Source organism: Macaca nemestrina, chromosome 14 (assembly GCF_043159975.1).
Source record: "Macaca nemestrina isolate mMacNem1 chromosome 14, mMacNem.hap1, whole genome shotgun sequence".
Classification (NCBI taxonomy): Eukaryota; Metazoa; Chordata; class Mammalia; order Primates; family Cercopithecidae; genus Macaca; species Macaca nemestrina.
In genome coordinates, this window is record NC_092138.1 from 46,538,387 (window position 1) to 46,559,021 (window position 20,635).

The 20,635-nt window shown below is 36.7% G+C and overlaps 1 protein-coding gene and 1 long non-coding RNA gene across 14 annotated transcripts in view; one reads left to right on the top strand and one right to left on the bottom strand.

Annotated features, from left to right (window-relative positions):
- Positions 1 to 20,635, bottom strand: part of LOC105489077 (basonuclin zinc finger protein 2) — a 448,875-nt gene that overhangs the window by 284,032 nt on the left and 144,208 nt on the right. Inside the window, exons 1-2 of one of the 11 annotated variants that reach the window (XM_071077828.1) lie at positions 9,801 to 19,912; positions 8,760 to 8,882 (exon numbers count right to left, since the gene is read on the bottom strand). The exons of the other annotated variants lie outside the window; for them this stretch is intronic. The gene's annotated coding sequence lies outside the window, so the exon portion shown is untranslated. Of the gene's footprint in view, positions 1 to 8,759; positions 8,883 to 9,800; positions 19,913 to 20,635 lie in introns of those variants that run through there. 11 annotated transcript variants of the gene reach the window in all.
- On the top strand, positions 434 to 10,477 carry LOC105489079 (uncharacterized). Of its 3 annotated transcripts, none has more exons than XR_011612614.1 (5): positions 434 to 495; positions 2,035 to 2,180; positions 6,704 to 6,814; positions 8,141 to 8,350; positions 10,357 to 10,477. It is a non-coding gene; the product is annotated as an uncharacterized lncRNA (long non-coding RNA). The 3 variants fall into 3 exon arrangements; XR_011612612.1 differs by having other exon boundaries at positions 6,709 to 6,814; XR_011612615.1 differs by lacking the exon at positions 10,357 to 10,477 and adding an exon at positions 9,541 to 9,628 and having other exon boundaries at positions 6,709 to 6,814.

The following is a 20,635-nucleotide window of genomic DNA, read 5'->3' on the forward strand; positions in this document are numbered from 1 at the left end:
TCATGCTAGTGGGTAAAATTTTCCAAGGGAAGTGTTCTTCTGATAGTTCCTGAGTCTCTAAGTCACCCCCACCCCCACCCCCACCAGCCGCCACACACACTCCCCCGGAGGGCTAAATGCACTGTGGCAATAAAACATTCATGCGACTTGGAATTTTAACACAATGCCATTTCCCTAGTTTAACCTGAAAGGAATGCACTAGTCACAACAGACTACATCATCCTGCCATTAAACCCTGCCAAGGAACCGCTTTTTTGGCCGCGCTGGGCCAGCTTTGACGGGAAAGGAGTACACAGACCCACACACTGAGCACAGAGGGGCCACCTCTGCTTCCTCAGCCTTATCCAGCAACACCCTGCTCTTGAACATGACCCCTGACCCCTTGCATTGTGACCAGCTTGTGAGGCATGTGTCACCCTGGAACTTCTGCAGAGCCACACACTGCGCAGGCCATTTGCTGCTCCCTCTCAACAGGCTCTTGGGCAGACGCCAAAGGTTCTTTCTTATTATTACTGCTACTATTGAAAGTCTTCTGTTTAAATGTAGGGATGCTTTTTCCTCGAGTTGTATAATAGTGTGGCTTGGGGTTTTTTTTTTTTCCCCTCCTTCGTTTGTTTTGGACTTCTTAAAAAACAAACTTCACATTTGCATTGATAATTATGTTGTGATTACTGACAAAATGATTTCATATGGGGACTACTTATCAAAGGTGCCAGTTCTTTCACATTTAAGTGACATTCAATTTAGATTTACAAAACACAAAGCCAAAAACAATTCTGATTTCTCCAGAGAAGTTTAGAGAAAAATTCAAAGGGACTGAATTCTAAAACACCTATACTTAACCATTTTTATTTACATGCTAAGGTATTATTACAAAACAAGCAACAATACTAGATCAAAAAACTGTATTTATTGACTTATTGCTTGTGCAGAGAGTTCTGTCTTCCAAGCAACATAACTGACAAGGAACTATTTTTAAAAGTATGTATACCAAATGAAAAATTAAAATCATACTAAACGTTTACAAATGTTTTTATTAATTTTAAAACTGTTCTCATGTACCCCTGTAATTTATAACCAATCACAACAGTATTAATTTTTGCAAGTTAACAGAGGTCATAGTTTTGCACCCCAAAATACCCCTTTTTTCTTCTACCACCAATTCTCCTACCACTAAAGGATGCATTCCAGATTTTCTTTTTCTGATCATTCATCTTATTAACTATTTTCATACGATGCACATTCACTTTCAATCTTGTCCAATTGTTTTATTATTCCTCTTCTCTATTGTAGTCATAGGCAATTCTAAAAAGCACAAAGTCCCCTCTTTTTGCCCTGACCTTGAGCTACAGCCAGGTGAGCTGTGATTATCCCTACAGAAGGCAGAAGGTGTTCCAGCTTTAATCTCCTGGAGTGAGGCCATGTCCCCTTTCAGTAACAAATGAAGAACATCTTACTTCATCTAAGAGAATACCCTAAAATACAAAATGATGATCTCAAAGCAAGTTAACATGCACATATAAAATAAAACCAAATTGTCTTCCTTAGAGTAATTTTTGTCTCCTTAGTAGCTGGAATTAGTCTTAAGCCCCAGTTAAAAGACTTTTTTCTTTTTCTTTCCTTTAAACAGACATTATCATGCCTTGAAAAGTCATTCTAATCCCTTCACCTTAGCCAAGCCATGCTAATTCATGAGAGGAGGACAGCAATTAATTTAAAAAAAAAAAAGGAATTATACTTGACTGGGGGGAGGGGAGAATCAATTCAACTCAAAGCAAAGGTTACCAAAACCTATGTGAAACATTTCCATTTCAAAATGTAAATGCTGAAACCAAATTGTCGGTTTAATCTATGTAAAATACAGTAATAGACATTTGATTTTTTCAAGTAATCTGATTTATTATCAATGTGCATATTCAAATTCCAATTTTGATGTTACTAGTGTGAAGTTATTAGAGTGAAACCCAGTAAAATTGAAGGAAGAATCAAGTGATGCCATGAGATTAAAATTACAGAGGTGAATTTCTATTTTAGTCCAAACAGATATACTTTTCTTCTTATATCAAGTTAATCAACACAGTGACACCAAAGTATCTTGGACCAACATTCTAAGGATGAACCCGGGCCTATGAAAAGAGGTCTGTGAAGTTGCACCTGCAGGACATGTAACCCTCTCCATGGTAATACATCTCCTCTGAAGACCTCTGCAACTTTGGGATACATCACTAAAAGAAGGATAAGCAATCTCATTTTATTTCTAAACAAGTTGCCAAGTTGTTGTTGTTATTATTATTATTATTATTATTATTAAGATGGAGTCTCACTCTGTTGCCCAGGCTGGAGTGCAGTGGCGTGGTTTCAGCTCATTGCAACCTCCACCTCCCAGGTTCAAGCGATTCTCCTGCCTCAGCCTCCTAAGTAGCTGGGACTACAGGCATGTGCCACCACACCCGGCTAATTTTTGCATTTTTAGGAGAGACAGGGTTTCACCATGTTGGCCAGGCTAGTCGCGAACCCCTGACCTCAGGTGATATGCATATCTCAGCCTCCCAAAGTGCTAGGATTACAGGTGTAAGCCACCATGCCTGGCCCAAGTAATTTTATAATCTAAGTATTCACTACTATGGTATAGTGATGCATCACATATTAGGAAATCAGAGCATGCTACAAATACAACAGTGAAAACTATTTTATATGAAATTGCACCAGTACAAATAAGTGGAATCAGAACAATACAGAACCTGCTAATGAAAAAACGTCGTATCAGTACGTACACTGAAATTCAAAAAGTTGCAAAAAAAATCCCAAAGTTTTGTAGAAATGTTAATTTATTTTGGTGGGTACCATGTGAGTAGATCAAATCTGTGATAACCAGCAGTGATTTCCATTTTCCTTGAGCCAAAAGAAAACTTTACTGTGTCAAATGGCATTTAGAAATACGAGTTTTAAAGTTCTGTAAGTTACCTTTTAATTTCTAGAAAGCAAAATAGGTGAGATTTTTCTCATCAACTTCTACTAAAAACAGGACATCCAAGTGCAAACAGGCATATGTTAATTTATTCTTCTCTGCAGGGATTCATTTGGGGCCAAGGGATTGGCTAAATCAACCCCCTCCTCAACATACACATACAGGATGCACATGCAAGCAAAGGCAGTTAACAGACTCTAACCCTGAATAAGGGAAAACCTCAGAGGCAAAGACATGAGAAAGGACAAGATGTGTATGGACAAAAGAGAGAAGGAAGGAAAAGCAAAGAGATGGTATGGAAGGAAAACCAGACTGAGAGAAAAGCAAGCCACAGGAAGGGCGGGGTGAGAGAGAAAAAGAAATAAGAATGAGATGGGGAGGAGCAAAATGGAAAGAAGCAGAGAAAGAGTCAGTAGGGAAAGGGAGAGAAAAAGAAAAGGAAGACCGAAGGAAAAAAGGGATTGCTGGCAGAGAGGAGGAGCTGGAGCCCCACAACAAAACAGTGGATCAGGCAGCTGGCCTGAGATGCTAATTCAGCGCTTTAACAAATCAATGCCACTTGAAAAGCACAATGCGAGCCCTCACTGGGTAGATGTCAGGGGACCGAGAAAATGCATTCTCAAGTATTTCACATTAAGAGGGAATAATGTGTTAATTTATAACTCTTCACCCTATACACTTGGATTATCTATCTGTGTCAGCGATTTGACTTCTTAAATTTATCAAAAACGCACGCAAAGGGAGGCAGCTTCAGCTTCACCACTGGGAAATGGAGGTTTAGGGAAAGCCTGTCAGCCAGTCCTAGGTAGTTCTGCTGTTCTTTCCGCTTTCCTATTTGGGCTCAAGTGTTGGTGGGGGTGGCAGTAAGGAGGGAGCAAGGCACTGAAGGGGAGATGAAGGGAGGAGGGGAACTCCTGGTCCACTTACTAAAGCAACCAAAGAAAAGGCTTTCTCGGCCTGTGGTTGATTGCATTAGGTACCATCCGTCAAAAGTGACACAGAAGAGAAGGAATAACTTGAATCAGCAACCCAAGCTGCCATCGTCAGAATTTACTTTATGGAAACTTACTTAAGTCTCTCAGCACACCCAGCGGAAGAGGGCCTGCTGACAATTGGATTTTAATTAAACAGTACACTTGCAATGCCACCACAGTTCCACCGAGCTTATCAAAATAGGAAGGGAAGAGGGAGTTAAGCCGATTTTGTTTGGTTAGTTTTGAGACAGGGAGGAGAGATGTTAAAGAACTCAGATTCCAGCCCAGCATTTAGGAGCCTCATTAGAGGGACTATTTCTTTCTCAAGAAAAACCTATTTTATTAAACATCAAATTCTTGGAATTGTTTCCTAATTATTCCTTAACAAAATTTAGTTAACTTTTAATATAATGATTGCACAGTTTCTAACCTGTGGGAGAGACAGACTACGTTAGTAAGTTTTGTTGCCAAAATTAAAGTATTATCAGACTTAAATTTTCAAAGTGTAAGCATTGTCAACACACAAAGGCAAGTGCGTTAAAATTTTGGAATAAATAGAAGAGAGTACATTTCAAGAAAGTGTTTTAATTAAGATTACGCCTTCAAAGATATGAAGGGGAAAAGTGGTTATAGGTAAAAAGGGGGAAAAGGCCCAATTTTGAATAACTTCTAAGTTTAAGACTGCCCAGACTACACACAGCAGTATTCTAAACTGAGGGCATTTTTTATTTGCTATATGTACAATTGCAACAGAAACATTCTCTTATTTTCAAGACATTCATATGTAAATGAATGCAGATGAATGGAAATGAGATGCTAAACATGACGGGCAACGTTCAACATTTAGTTTAAAAAAAAAAAGTTACTTCACTTGCTGAAGCTTGAATCTCTTCCCTCCTACACCGGGGCACAAAAAGAAATGAATGACAATGATGGACCTTCCATCAGTTTCTACTGGTTAAACAACACCTTATAAAGATACTCAAGACAGAAAACAAACATTCTTTCAGTCTTAACGTTTTGCATCTTTCCAATGACATGCATCACACTGAGTCCATTTTGAAAATAAATATTAGAGACTGAAATTACAGGTAAATAGCCAGAAACAGGCCGGGCGCGGTGGCTCAAGCCTGTAATCCCAGCACTTTGGGAGGCCGAGACGGGTGGATCACGAGGTCAGGAGATCGAGACCATCCTGGCTAACATGGTGAAACCCCATCTCTACTAAAAAATACAAAAAACTAGCCGGGTGAGGTGGCAGGCGCCTGTAGTCCCAGCTACTCGGGAGGCTGAGGCAGGAGAATGGCGTAAACCTGGGAGGCGGAGCTTGCAGTGAGCTGAGATCTGGCCACTGCACCCCAGCCTGGGCGAGAAAGCAAGACTCCGTCTCCAAAAAAAAAAAAAAAAAAATAGCCAGAAACATTACAGTGGCATTGAGTCAAAGGGCTAAAATATCCAAAACAGTGTGATTACTTAATGAATGTTATCTTACTTTCAAATGAGATAATTAATAAGGAATTTCTTGGTTCATGACCATATAGTACACTACTTTCCTTTTTCATAAAATCTGAGGAGACTGAACATACATTCTGAGCAGTGTGTTTGCAATGGGAATTTTATATATATGTACATGTGCTTTTCAAGGGTCTCTATTTATGCCCTCAGAGTAGGATTTGTCCTATCCCCAAGTTTTTGCATGAATTACCATTCCTGTCTGTCCCATCCAAGCTACCCCCACATAAACTATCTATTCTTATCATTATGGTACCATTAATCCCATTCTCCCCTCCCCCTCCCAACTCACCTAAGGGGTTAAAAGACTTCAGTACATTTGTGACTTGTCAGTGACATATAATACCCGGGTCCTTCATGCAATCAACTTTTACTTGACATGTATTTGCTCATCACAGGACCCGCATTACTACTGGGAAAATGAAGAAAAACCTAAATTAACACTTGACATTCAATATGGTCAAGTCCTTAATTGGCTGGGCTTCCTGAGAAAGCAATTTTCTATTCCCCAAACTGTTCGCGTGTCATGTGTGGAGTGCAGCTCTTGGCCATCACTGCTGTCCCTCGCTCCCTCTAATGAGAGCAGATGAATTAGTGCTACGTGACACGATTTGAGCAGGGCTTCCTCCTCCTCCCCTCCCCCCAATCTTTCTCCTATACCAGTGACAGCTGTGTGGCAAGGGGAAGAAAGAAAGAGAAACGCAAGAGCAAAGAATCCTGTAAAGGATGATCATTTTTTTAAATGAACCTTAAATGTCTTGTTGAAACTACAGAACAACAGGGTCATTTAATTGTGGAGGTGGGGAAGGGGGGTTGTTACAAAGATCAGGGGAATTATCTGGCTATGGTTGATTTGGGTTGTATTAACTTCCAGCATGTTTCTTCCATTCCTGGCTAGTTGCAGTATTAGACTGCACTGCTCTAATTAAAACGGAATTTACATCCACTTAAAAAGTTTTTGAAAGGTCTGGAGCATGGGGCAACTAGGAAAAAAAGAGAACAGAATGAAGTGATTATTGTTCTAAGATAAATATACCTCTAAGTTAGCAAAAGTCCTTTCAACCATCACTTAGGTCAGGAAAAATCTACAGCACAAAACTATAGTGATACTTTGTTTTCAAATATTGTTCGATGTCTGAGCTTAATGCAAACTATTTTATCCTAACTCATTTTGTTTTGTTTCCATTGATTGCTGAATTACTGAAATGAAAAATTACTTGATCACTGATTTCATTCTATTATTCTGGAGAAAAGGAATATATTCTACTTCAGATGTGCTTGTCTAGCTCAGTAAGAAATAATGAATCCATGCATGAAAGGAAGGCAGGACAGAGTCTGCTTTATTCAAAAATACTAAAAGGTAAATTAAAGGTATTTATCTGAGTCCTCACTTACTCATTTTGAGACCAAAGAAGTAGTGATTTTAAATCCCTAATCGCTCACCCAATCTGATTAGGACAAAACAGAACTATAGGATAGAAGAGCATGTGGCAAATCATTTAGGAGTGTAATTAGTACAAAATACATGCATAAGTGAAAATAACTAGTGGAAGTCACAAACACCTTATTTGGATCATTACTCAGCTTTATTTAGGTGAGAACCAAGACAAAAATGTTACCTGTGTACAAAAAATTATATCAAGGCTGCACTATGGTGTCACAAAATCAGTTTACACACGCAAAACACAAAAGTATTTCAAGTATAGCTCCCCTGCTTCAAGTAGCATGATCACTTGTTAATTGTTCTTCTATAATTCTGAATATAATTTAAGCAGTAATAAATACTGAATATAATTTCAGTAAGCAAATTGTGAGTAGATTTAAAGATATAAAAAGATGGTGAAATCCATTTTTACACTACGTGTAAAGTTATAACCTAAAGTCAAAAATGTTATTTCCACATTTTATAGTTGTGGGAAGTAACGGGAAAGGTAATGAAGCTTTATAAGATTTTTTCCAAAAAAAAGCAATTCATAACATCTTAGAGTACTACTGCACTAACAGAAGACAAAATGTAAATAAAACTGTTTTTGAACACCTTGAATTTTCAAACTTGTTGGAACATGATTAGTTTCAGACAACAGAAACACTAAAAGATGAGTATAAATTTCAGAAGTATTTTCATGGAAGCAAAACACCACAACGGACACACATACTGCACAGACTATCTCTTCTGAGGCCAAAGCAGTGATATTTCACTATCATTAAGATCCCTTTTGAAAATACACTTGAGACAGCTTGTGAATGGGCATTTTATCAGGTGTTTAAAAGAAATAAACAGATAATTTGGTATTCTGGAAAAGTAGCTCAGTCTAATACATCCAGTTAACTGCTACAGTAGCATTATCATCACTGAGCAACAAAGGGCAGTGTATTCTGCCAATAGCTTTAGGGTGACCTTTGCAATGCTGACTAGTCCGTCAAATTCCATCTCTGAGATGCAAGGCATAGACAGGGATGGTTTATTAACTGAGGTAGGAACTAAAGACTAGGAGGCTCCAAAAGGGTAGGCGTTTCACATTCAGGAAATGGGGAATTCCTTTCCCTAAGAAGAGAAGCAGTGTACCTAAGATCAGGCTGAGCAGGCCCATGGTCTTCCCCGTGGAGGCTTCCATGGCGGGAAATTCTCATGTACTAGGACAGCGTTAGCAATTTCACATGTTTCACATGTTCCTTTTCTCCCCAGCTACATTTTTTTAAGGACTGCAATGGAAACCCAGGTGGAAATGAGTAAAATGGGATCAATGTCTTGAGCTCTAGGAATAAAGCTGCAAAGGGATATTGACAGTCATAGACCTTTAAACAAACTGTGACCGATACTACTTTAATTTGGAGGTAGTTTCCAACCATCGCCAACAGGATAAATCTACAGAACTCAAGGGTGCAGAAACAATGGGTAAGAAAAATGACTGTACTGAACCGGGAAATTTTCAAGGATAATCTGTAGAAAACCAGCCTAGGAAAAGGCACTTTTGTTTTAGAAGAAAGTTAACTGTGACTATGGCAAAGTGACATGCTTAAACTTGATATTCTCTTAGGGATGTGCAGGCTTTGAAGCTCATAATAAACTTGAAATGGCTCTGTGGAATGTTAAGGCTTAATGTAGATGGTTGGTGCCACTGTCATGCCTATACAAAAGTATGTCAACTTAGAAATAACTGCACTAACAGCTCCAGGGTATTTAGAATGGAAGACATCCCCCACGACCCTTTTTTTTTTTTTATTAAGAATTTTACTTTGAACTGTAAGAATAAGCTGTATTAAGTTTCCAACCTAGTTAGTGCAGCTAAAATTAAAATACTTACTCAGTTTTGGCTGGGCGTGGTGCCCTCCTGCTTCTAATCCCAGCACTTTGGGAGGCCGAGGTAGGCAGATCGCTTGAGCTCAGGAGTTCGAGCCCAGCCTGGGCAATATGGCAAAACTGTTATCTACACAAAAAATACAAAAATCACCTAGGCATGGTGGCGTGTATCTATATTCCAGGTACTCAGGAGACTGAGATAAGGGGATTGCTTGCCCCTGGGCGGCAGAGGTGGAGGCTGGCCATAAGCCCAGATCTTACCACTGTGCTCCGGCCTGGGCCACAGAACCACACCTTGTCTCCCCCCAACCACCAAAAAAATACTAATTTCAGTTTACTTTAGAAAGGCAGAATGTCTGCCACCCACTTCGTCTGTGTTACCTTTACATTACACCATTCTTAAAAAGTTTAAACACGGCAGAGGAGAGAAATGAATGCTTTGAAATAGCCTAACATATGTAACAATAAAACTATCTAGCAAAGATAAAGCACAAACGTTATTTTATAAAAATTAACAGCATCTAAAGGGGTATATTCTTTTATCCTCCATTCTTCGCTACCTCTTTTACTTCAGTGCTACCCAGTAGATATTTTATCTAATTCCCAGTTGAAAGGTTTCTGAAAACATTAAGTCACAGCTGTGTTGACGCTGAACTTCTTGAACATGGCATACCAGCATCATTCTGACACATTTATAGATGTTTCCTTACAAGCTGCACCAGCACTTGATTTGAAATACCTGACTTACTCTAACACAAACTGTTAATCTCTGGTCTTTTCTCCAGTTCAGTTCTTCTCTGCAGTTTTGGAAACAAACCAACAACTTGCTATGTTTACAACAGAAAGGGCTCCCTTCTGATTGGCTTCTGACACCGTTCAGTGATGCTGTTCATCAAGACCCTGATGCTGTTCATCAAGACCCTAGAAAGATCCTAGATATACCTAGGCCCCATGTGCAGATCATTTTAACAAGATGTTGTTTCCTTTTCCCACGTAAATCAATAACAGGATGACCTTCAATTTGAAATTCAAACCAATTAATTACCTGTTCTGTTGAAAATGTTGATATGTGATTTGCCTGGAGAATTTCAATTATGAATAGATTATTTCTTTTAAAGAGCCCCTTCAAAAAATATAGATAGTCATTTTAAACCTCATCTTATACAATATAAATAATGTTTTCTTGAAGCAGGTATAAAATATTGGCCTTGCACGAATTAGTAGGGGGAAGTTTTCCCCCTGGTGGTCCATCTCCTCCTTGTGACATCATAATCAATTGCTTGGTAAATTATAGCAATCCCACAAAGATTCAGGGCCAAGAATCTACCGCTTTAAGGTGAGATGAAAAGCTTTTTACAGTTGAATTCAGCTTTTCATCTACATCAATTACTTACACAAATCATGAGATTATTTTCAGAATTCAGAAATCTTTTATTATTTTAAAATCCTTACGCGTCAACTTTTATTTAAATTTTTTTGACTATTTTTTTGTTTTGCCCACACAGTTGATTTTTTTTAAATGTGGGTCATAAGGAGAAAAGTTATACATCAAAACTATCAACACCAGAAATATATTTACTAAACTTTTTTTCTAATTACAGGGGAAAAAATGAAGAATTTGGTTCATCCCAGTGGGGAATTCCCAAGATGAATGATCACATGCAATGAAACTATTATCTTCGTCCATTAAAATATTATCTAAAACAGAGGTTTCTATCTGGCAGCCAGAGGGCTGAATATAGCCTGCAGATGAGTTTTGTTTGGACCACACAGTTTTTAAAATATTTGAATAGGTTGCCAAGATTTCAAAATCAGGAGATTTTACATAAAAATCTGGATTTCTGGCTTATCATTACAAAGCAGCAGCAGTGGATCTGGCAAACTGGGCCTACATTCCCACCTGGCAACAATTGGCTGGAAACAAGGAGCAGCTACCTCACTGTGGTCGAGACATGAGCTTTCTGGCCCACCACAGTCCCCACTAGACTCACTGTACTTGTTTAATTTTTGTTACCTCCACATGGCCCTTTTAGGCAACTCCCACTCCTTAAAATGTCATACTACTCTAGAGTTTGTGGGGAAAAAAAAAGAGGATGTTCTCAGAACAGAGATTTAAAAATACATATTTCACAAGTTTACAGAATATAAGACAATGGGTAGCAAGTTTCACTTCAATGAAACATTCGTGCAAACCAAAGGAAACTCATTTTCATAATTAAACATTTTTTAAAATAGTAAATCCAGAACTGATGACCTAGCCTTACAGAGTGGTTCAACGATCTTCACATTGGTTTTCAATCAGCCACCTATTTCTCTGAAGCCCAAAATAGATGCTCATGTCAAAGTATTACTCAGATTTTGTTCCTTCACATGTTAACACTTCCACACTTCCTTTCTAGAGCTATCATGTACTTAAGTGAAAATGTACCGTAATACGAAAATAGGACATGTCTTCAAGGTAAATTTTAAAAGTCAACATTTAAGATGCATGAATATTATCACAGCAAATATTCATCTTTACTGACTCCACATGTATGCTACCATCTGACATTTATACTTACATTAAAGAGACATTATTATGGGTTCAAATGACCCAAAAAGTCATGGCATATTTCTTTACAAATGATTATTACCTAAAAGCAGATGTCTATGACACAGTCACCATGCACTTCTTTATATCTACTTTTTTTTAATGAAAGCAATTGCAAGGAGAATATCTTTTACATTTCATTATTCCCAATCAATCACAGCGACACAGCATTTCTACCTATTAATGGATTTTTAAAACAAATTAAAAATACCCTATTTAGCAGGGGGAAGAAACGGCCTTTTCATTTCATCCAACTATATTAAAAACAGGCTATCTCTGATGTATTACTACAATACAGAAATGCTTACATATCATGCAAATTGTAGTAAGTAGGCTATGACCAGTCATATGCCAACTAATTTAGATCAACTGTGGTATAGTGTTTTTACATTATGTTTCATCATTGGACCACATACTTGAAAGATTATTTTTTAAGGTGTTTCCTTCAGAAAAGTGTTTTTCTTCCATTTTTACCTAAAGAATGTAATCCCTGAACATATGCCAAATTTACTTCACAATCGGACTTTAATCCCCAAATTCTCTTGATTCTTAGCAACTTGCACAACTTTAAGTAAACAGTTCACAAAATCATAATGATCATACTGTTGCATTCCTTAACTCCTTGGTGAACAGAAAAAAAGAAAATACCATACACATGAACTCCATAAAGGTAGTCTTAGGCCTGAATGACAGTATATTTCTTATGGGAAACATTTTTCCTTAATTTCCATTGTGATTGAAATTTGAGCAATTAGAAATAGACACCTAGAACGCAGTTGTTAATTTATCTCTCCCCACCCCTTTCACACTTTTCTTCAAACCATTTCTTAGGATGCATCTTAAAGATATGATCTTATAGGATGGCTTGCATAGATAGGGCATTGAACCAGTGTTCACATTCCTTTCTTTAAAATGCCTTGTTGTAATCCAAGACTAAACTTTCTTTCTTTTTATAAGTGTAGAGCTTTAGGGAAAAAAAAAAAAGGAAATTTCTCAAATAATTACTGAGTAAAATGATTTAAAAAAAAACAAAAATTAAAACACACATTCTAGGAAAAGCATATATTTCATTACATTCATGTTGATTTGCCTTTTATACCATCTCAGAAAGGGAATTTTATGAAATACAAAATTCCCTCCCATGATGACCAAAGCTTTCACATCATGGCAGCTGACTGCAAATATGTAAAGCAGTTCTGGAAGACTCACAATTTACAAATTTTTGTTTGTACTTTATTGTTTTAAGATGGAAAATAAAGTGTGAGATAATGGATGTTTTAGTTAATCTGTGTTTTATGGAGAGAAAAGTATTACTGTCACTTAACTCCTTCTATTAATCATTGCTTTCTAGAAAAGAATATCCCAAAGTAGGCTTATACTGAAGCTCATTTCGGCATTCTGCAGTTGTAAAAAAAATTTAAAAGATCAAAAGTACAGGACTGCTGGCACATACAGGAACAGTGATTATCAGAATACTCAGAAGGCAAGCAGCAGTTGGCTTATGAAGAAATTATTTAAAATAACTATTTACACAAGTTAAAACAACCAACTTCTCACTTTTACTAAAAGGATGTTTTCAATATAATGAATATCCAAGCTTTTCTGGTCATGAGAAAACCTGGAATATATTATACACGCATGAATGTGGCCCGGGATGCAGGATATGGGATGTGCTTCCTATCAACAGATTAACACTTCATTTTCATTACTCTAATCTCACCACAGGCTGTGAACACTCTCTTTTTCTTATTTGAACAACAATGGTGCATAAAAAACCAAGCTGACAAGCAGGCGGGGTTCATTAAATGCACAAGGCCCTTATTCCCATAACACATCTCACCTGTATGAGGCCAGTTTTCTGGCTTCCTGGCTGGCTACTGAAACAAGCTCTCCCAGATGGTGGACTCTGAATTCTTCTTATCCCTTCCTACTTACATTATAATAAATGACAAAAATAAAGTAAAAATGAAAAAATCCTTCTCCACAATGAGCAATACTTAGTAATAACAGGACTGGTAACATATTTTAAGCTCTATTCAGTCCCATGATTACTTTCCAAAGTTGTCCAAGAGAACAAAGAAAAGTGGCTAGAAAGGGAAATTATGAGACATCTGAAATTTGAGTCAGAGAGAATCATCCCGGTGTCTCTATCCTAGCGTAATTCTAATTTATTGGAAGTAAGCTGTAGTCTCTCACTTGTTGAAAATGGCTATTCACAAAATAAGAAACAATCATGCTATTTTCCAATGAATGACACTGAGTTTCACCAAAAAGCTATAGTCAAGAAAGAAAAAAGGCTATATAGCATAGTATAAGGAATAATTACAAGATTCTTAGGATAGGGAATGCCTCTTCGGGGAAAGCCATCCATACACACTCATTGCCTCTGAGGCAGCCATTAGCAAATCCTCAACCTACATAGAATTAAATCACCTAATTGTCACCGCCAACCAATAAAGCAGGCATACACTTTCTGCATGTCTACACATTACATATAAATGCACTACCGTAATGTGGCAATATGGGATTTTTAGTACTTCCCAGAGCAAGACAATAAGTCCTTCCACAAAGTTCATAGCCAGACTTTGGTTTTGGTTCTTTCTGGTACTCTAATATTTATATCTAAAAAAGAAAGAATAAAAGAAAAGCAATATTAAACAGCAGCTAACCTCGCTGACTTCAAGTTAGGTTCTGGCATGAGGTCAACAAAGAGAATGTTTGCAGGCATTCTCACTCAGGGACACTCTCATGAATATGCTCAGTGTATAATTACACCCCATATCTTGCAGGTGACATCCCAGCCATGTCCACTGAGCTCCAGCACTGGCAGAGGGCACAGTAGTGGGCAGCTTTCTTTATCTATGCCTGATCAGGTGTCCCAAATAGCCACCCTAATGATTTAAACCAATGAAATCCTTCTTGATTTAAATGTTAATGGAAAGGGAAAAAAAATTATTAAATCCCTCTAATGGAGATTCTCATTTTAATATTAGTTTTGTTATTATGTTAAGCCAGCTGAAAGCAATTATTTGTTGCCATGTAAAACATTCACTAACCTGCTATCTTTCTTTTCAGACACCCAGTTCAGGCACTCCGATCATAAAATGTGAGTTCTGAAGAACTGTCTAGAGAACCAATAGCCACTAAAGGACACCTTAACAAAGTTGAAAAATTCGTGACAGTCTCAAAAACGCACAGCAGGTACAATACTGAAAGCTATGTCTTTCCCATACAGAATATGTTTCAGTCTTGTCAATTTTAACAATCTCTATGCCTTGTGAGACAATGGATTAAAATTTATTAAATACAAAACAGGAGTGAATCCTCCTCATGTGTTATGTATACTGCATGCTTTAAATTTTTTTCATAATACCATCCATTAATACTGGCCCTACCATCATTTCAATTCCTTTTTTAAATGTTTCCGTTAACTCTTATTAGCTGCAGTTTGTCTGAAAGAGTCATCCCTTCAATCTACTGCACTGCCCTTGGTATCTTTTCCTTCTTCTAGGGAAATAAGCTCGTGTAGAAGTCTAACTGCACAAAATAATAAATCCAAGAATTACGTTTTTAAAAGAAGAAAAAAGTAAAGCAAAATCTCTCTTCATCTAAGTACTTTCTTATACAGGCTAAGGATCAAATTGAGCTGCCTTTCAGCACCTCTGAATGATAAGCCGGGGCCCCTGGTTACACGTTTTTATCATGCCCTTACTTAAAGAACCCTTCTACAGCAACACTCGGGACAGTCCTGTCAGCACTCACAGAGGACCACACCTGAGGGTGGCACCTCTCTCTCAATCCTCTGCTAGAATGATGTATTGGCAAAAGGGTATTTATTCAATTACTTCTACGTGTCAGGTGCATTTCGATTCTCTTCTATTAGGGCAAAAAGGGCCAGTGAAAGTAAGGAGGAATTCAGAGTAAGAGAGATGAGAAGAAAAGAGAATAAAGTGAGAAAGAAACTACCTCTATGAGAAAGGAAATAGGAACAGAATAACCTTGTATTTAGGTCATTAAGCAAATTTCTGCCAACCAAATAGGAATGAGATTTATAAATCAACACCACTCAATGACACATAAACCCTAAAGACAGTAGCGAAATAACATTACACTTCAAAAGTATTGAGTAAATAAGACGTCAGATATGCTCAAGAGAATCAGTTGTTTCAATGAGTAACTTCCTACTGTTGAAGATTATTTTCATTTTCTTTACAGAGAGAAATGAAAAACTGATGGGCTTAATTAAAGAAAAACAAAAGGATATTATTTTGTTGTTAAAGGATCAATTCTTTTTTTTAATTGGAATGATGATTAATAAGCTGAGAATCTGGTTCCTAAACTAGCCAGTTTGAGTAATGTGTTGTTTTTCCACAAGCATTTCCATTAAAGAAAGCTCTGTGAATGAAGAAAACATACAGAGATTCCTCTCTTCCCCTGATCTCTGCACTTTGTGGCATGAAATGCTACATACAGCATTTGAACAGAATGACACTACACACTGTCTTCACCCAAATGAACTCCAGTCATAAATTTTTCACCTGAGGGTTTGAATGCACACTGTGAAATCTGCGAGGCTTCCTACAGGGGAATGTACAAATTAAAAAATAATCAATACTTTTATTTTTCCTATTCGTTAAACTTTCTTTAAACCTGGGGAGGAAGATGGCAGTACAGGTCAGGCTCAGTGAGGAGGAAATGTGGAGACCCTGGATGTCATGGCCCCAGACATCATTTCTGGGATGTCATCTGCACATTTTAAAACTTCTTAGACCTTGAGCTGCTTAGCAGATTTTTTTCATCATATTTTTCCTACATCTTTACTAGTTTTTCTTATAGGAAAACATTCCCTCTATTACCCAATGTTTTGTTTCTATATGAGGATATAAAGGCTATTGTTCCTGAATTATGTCTCTTTTCCTTTATTTCTCTAAAGCTTAAAAATAAATGTCAGAGTTTCTTGAAAGGGTCTTTGACTCCCTTTCTCCCTGTCTCTGGGGTCCTTCAGTAGATGAAGATCACCCAGCAATATGTAGAAGCCAGTTGCTTTTCTGGAAATAAAAAATGGCATGAGCTTTGGCAGACAGTAGTGAGATCCAGCATTTCCTAGGACCCCCAAACAATCTTCTGACCAAGGCCTGGAGAAGGGTGGTCACTGAGCAGCACCATAAACAGACCACAAAAGCATACCACCAAAGGTACAAGAGGATTTTCAAATGGTGAATCATTTCTACACGCATAACAAACCAGGCTCCAAACCTCACGTGAAAGGAAATCTTGGAACCATTATATTCCATGTTTTTTGGACAATAACAAGCAGGGAATCCCACAGAAAATTTCTCTCACTGAAAAAGTCAACCCACCCGATTCACTCTGTTTTTTTCCTACAACCACAAAGTTCTCTGGCAGCACTCTTTGGGGAAAAAGGAGTTAATTCCTAGATTGATTCAAACACCATGGTTCAAATTATGGACACAAGGTAAAAGCAAATTCCAATTTCTTTTCCTCTTTCCTTTTGATATATGTGCTAATCTAGAGTGCCAAGTTCAGAAAATACCTCTTGAGCTGCACAGAATCATTAGCTATTCACGTTTATAAGGAAAATCCTCTCAAAAGCTTTGCAGATAGATAACGGCAGACACCCAATGCAACTTTCTTTGAGTGTGTGTAAGGCATACAAGGGTAGAGAGAGGGAGGCACTAGAATTTGTGTTTTTCATTCAAGTGGATGACGCCAGCTCACTATCTGTAACGGACTGTTCCTTTGGAATCAGCTCCCTGTGTCACAACGACCTGGCAAACTTGTATGCTTTCACTATCACTGGAGTTCTTGCAATCCTGCCTTGGTTGTGACCCATTCACTTCAGCCCCAACTTCTCAGAGATGCCTTACTCAGCATCTAATTAGTTAGGGAGGATTTGCTGCGGCTCTTAACCCTGACATGGGAGTGGGAGGATGTGCTGCTGTGGTAGCCCAAATCTGTCCTGTCACTGCATTAATCAGATTTCCATAAAGCTATGCATGAATAATTGGATTTATCAGTGAATGTGAATATACACTCATAAATATAATTATAAAAAATACCTACAATTATAGATAAGATATCTGCACCTTAGAGGGATTTATTTTTCAACTGCGGTTACTTGGCTCACCTTAGCAAAAGGCTTTACAAATTACACAAACATAATGGACCTGTTTGCAGATGACAGAAAGGTGAGGAAATTAAATAATTTCAAAATGATCACCTACTGTGTTCAAATTCATTTAAATGAATCATGTTGAAAATAAACTTCAAATTCGTGCACAGATTTTTAACATATACAAAATATGTATCTGAGAATGTTTGTGCATGCTTTATGTGCATTGCTTACATGTACATAGAATACCACACACATAAACTATTACTTTCCCACTGCATTACAAATGAGACAGTACCTCTTACGTTTCGTCTGCATGTTATCTACAGACCTTCAAAGTTTAGGACAAAACCAAGCACCTGTCTCTATCCTACAATTTGTATCTTAACAAACACAAATACCTAAATATTCCTACTTTAGGGTTATGTTATTAGAAAATATACTGAGAATTATATTTGAATATATGTCTATAATTCAAATATAACATTACCACTCAAATTAAGAGGGGCCTAAAGTGGAGGTAGTAGCCTAGTAATTCAACAGGCTAAAACTGCATGCCTCTTAATATAATATAAATATTTATTTCAGCATTAAGACCACAAGTTTAGTCAATTTAATCCTTTTTCAGTAAGACAACATCATCCAAACACACTAACTGTAAGGAAGGGAGTAAAAAGGGAGAAAACTGCAGAAAGCAAGCTAGGGATGGATGACGCCTGGCAATGAAAGTCGTTTTCAAAGACTATTAACCATCAACTGCTTTACTCAGGACTTTGATTAAATAAGAATATACATCCTATGTAAAAAGGGATGTCTATTTGAGTGGGACAGAGTTTGGAATAAAAACGTGTTGTATGAACTATAAAGAAGACCCAAACCACTATGTACAATTAGGTGTCTGACTCGTAATACTATATATATGCCTTTTAAATGACTAGTGAATAAATACTCAAAAAAATTGGGGGTAGGAACAAAACCATTTTCATTTAAAAATATAGATTCCAGAAACTGAGATTGGTGGCCTATATGAATAGAAAAAAAAAATTCTTGAAGAAAATTCATATTGAGCACTCTTTTAAATGGATTCTAGCAATGTTATTATACATTTCTTATAATATATTTTATTTATCATTTCTCTGAAAGGTGCTAGATTTTTATATTAGTAAGAAAGTTTGCTTTTACTCTGTCATATCTCTGGTGAGCAGACGCTCTGGTATTAATGTAAATCGTTGATTTAATTTTTAGCTTTCTTGGTTTGCCCCTCACCTATCTAGAAAATGATTTCTCTGGTGATAACTAACACATCATGCTAATGAGAGAATCTAATGCACAATAGAAAAATGTCACTACTAATAATATTTGCATGATGTTAAATAAAGCAACTGTAAGAGAATGTCAGACAGTTGTTCTTTAATAAGACACAGTTTCACAATGAAATTATGTTGTTAATTTTGTTACATCATCGGGTGAATCCTAAATTACTACATAATGATGCACAGAGTCATTTATAATTCTAACTTAGTATTTCATTCAAGTATGAAAAAAGACCTTATTAAGGGATCTACATTTTATTTGAAACAGGTTAAATATACCTCGCCAATAACAAAAGGTAAATGTCTCTAGTAACACATTAAATGTGGGCTATAGCTATTTACCTGTATGGTTTCCTTTCTGAAAAGATTTTTAAATAGACTGGACTATTACATCCCTTGAGATAGCTACAAGAATTTTATTTACTATTCTCTCAAATGCATAGAATATTTATACAAACAGAAAAATTGCCTCAAGTGTGATTAAAAAAAAAAAAACTTGAAAAAGCAAGCCTTATTTTTTGCTTTTAACAGTACCTTGTGAAACTAAAATAGGCAAAATAAGGTTCATTCTCCACCTGTCACTGATCAAACTGATCCAAAGAAGAACTCCCTTTACACAAGTGTCATACCCTTTAAGGTTCTCAAATATTCAGCCATATACATAGAAATAATTTGAGAAAATCATACTTCAATATAGAAGAAAAAATGTACAGGCACAGGAAACTGTAGTCAAATAGTCTTAACTTGAACTTTAGGGGCACATACTTAATGCCACTAAATCCAAATTGGCTTCAGACTATGATGTTTGTTACTATTAGACAGAATGAAAGATATACATTTAAGCAGATCCAACTTTGTTCATATGAAACAAAAGACAAAGATTTTTGTATCCCTACTTCCCAGTTTACATATAGAACACATAAAACCAGATTATTAAATTTCAGTATTCATGAGACATTTCCCACAAGTTTTTCTGTAGTTAAGTACTGGTGGTAAATTATCTGTAACTCAGTTTTGAAAGCTTTTATTAGCAGCCCTACTAGTCAGACTTTTCAAATGTCTAAATAATCAGGAAAATATTAGTTTTTATACTATTAAAGAAAACTTTATAAGAAATATAACCCAATAAATTTTATTCATTTCATAAGCTAAGTAAATATTACTTAGAAATAAAATAATCATAATCTAGAGAAACCTCTTTATGATGCCTCAGAAATGAGATATACAGAATTCTACATATTTGATTAAATTGGAAAAACTTTTACCTGTAACAAAAGCTGGCTTAACTGTATATATTGAAAGTAATATTCATTGAAATGGCTGGCTTCAAGAGATATCAGAGATATAATTTCAATAAGTCTCTCTCACACACACACACACGTGCTGAATCAGCATTGCTGATGAATTATAGGTAAGAAAAACAAACATATTAAATATGAACAGCACACATACTTTCACTTACATAGTTTGAACTTAAGTTTATGTAATATTTATACAAACTAAAATGTCATCTTGAAGAGAAAAAACATGTAAGCTCATACCCTCTCTTACATACTTTCCAAAAATGCACAAGAGGCAAACATTTAGTGACCATGATAGAAAAACGTGAGTTGGGGGGGTAGGAGTGATTGCTAACTACATCAAAACCAAAAAATAAACATATTTAAAACTGTGATTTCTCTCCCTTTGTTGTACTACTTTATTTCATAAATAGCATAATATTATATACTTTCAATAGCATCAATTAAGCATAAATTAGTTCCCTACATTTCTATTCTCTCCATATAGTCACTGATGCTCACCATTACACATATATGCACACACAGGTACACACAAAATATCCA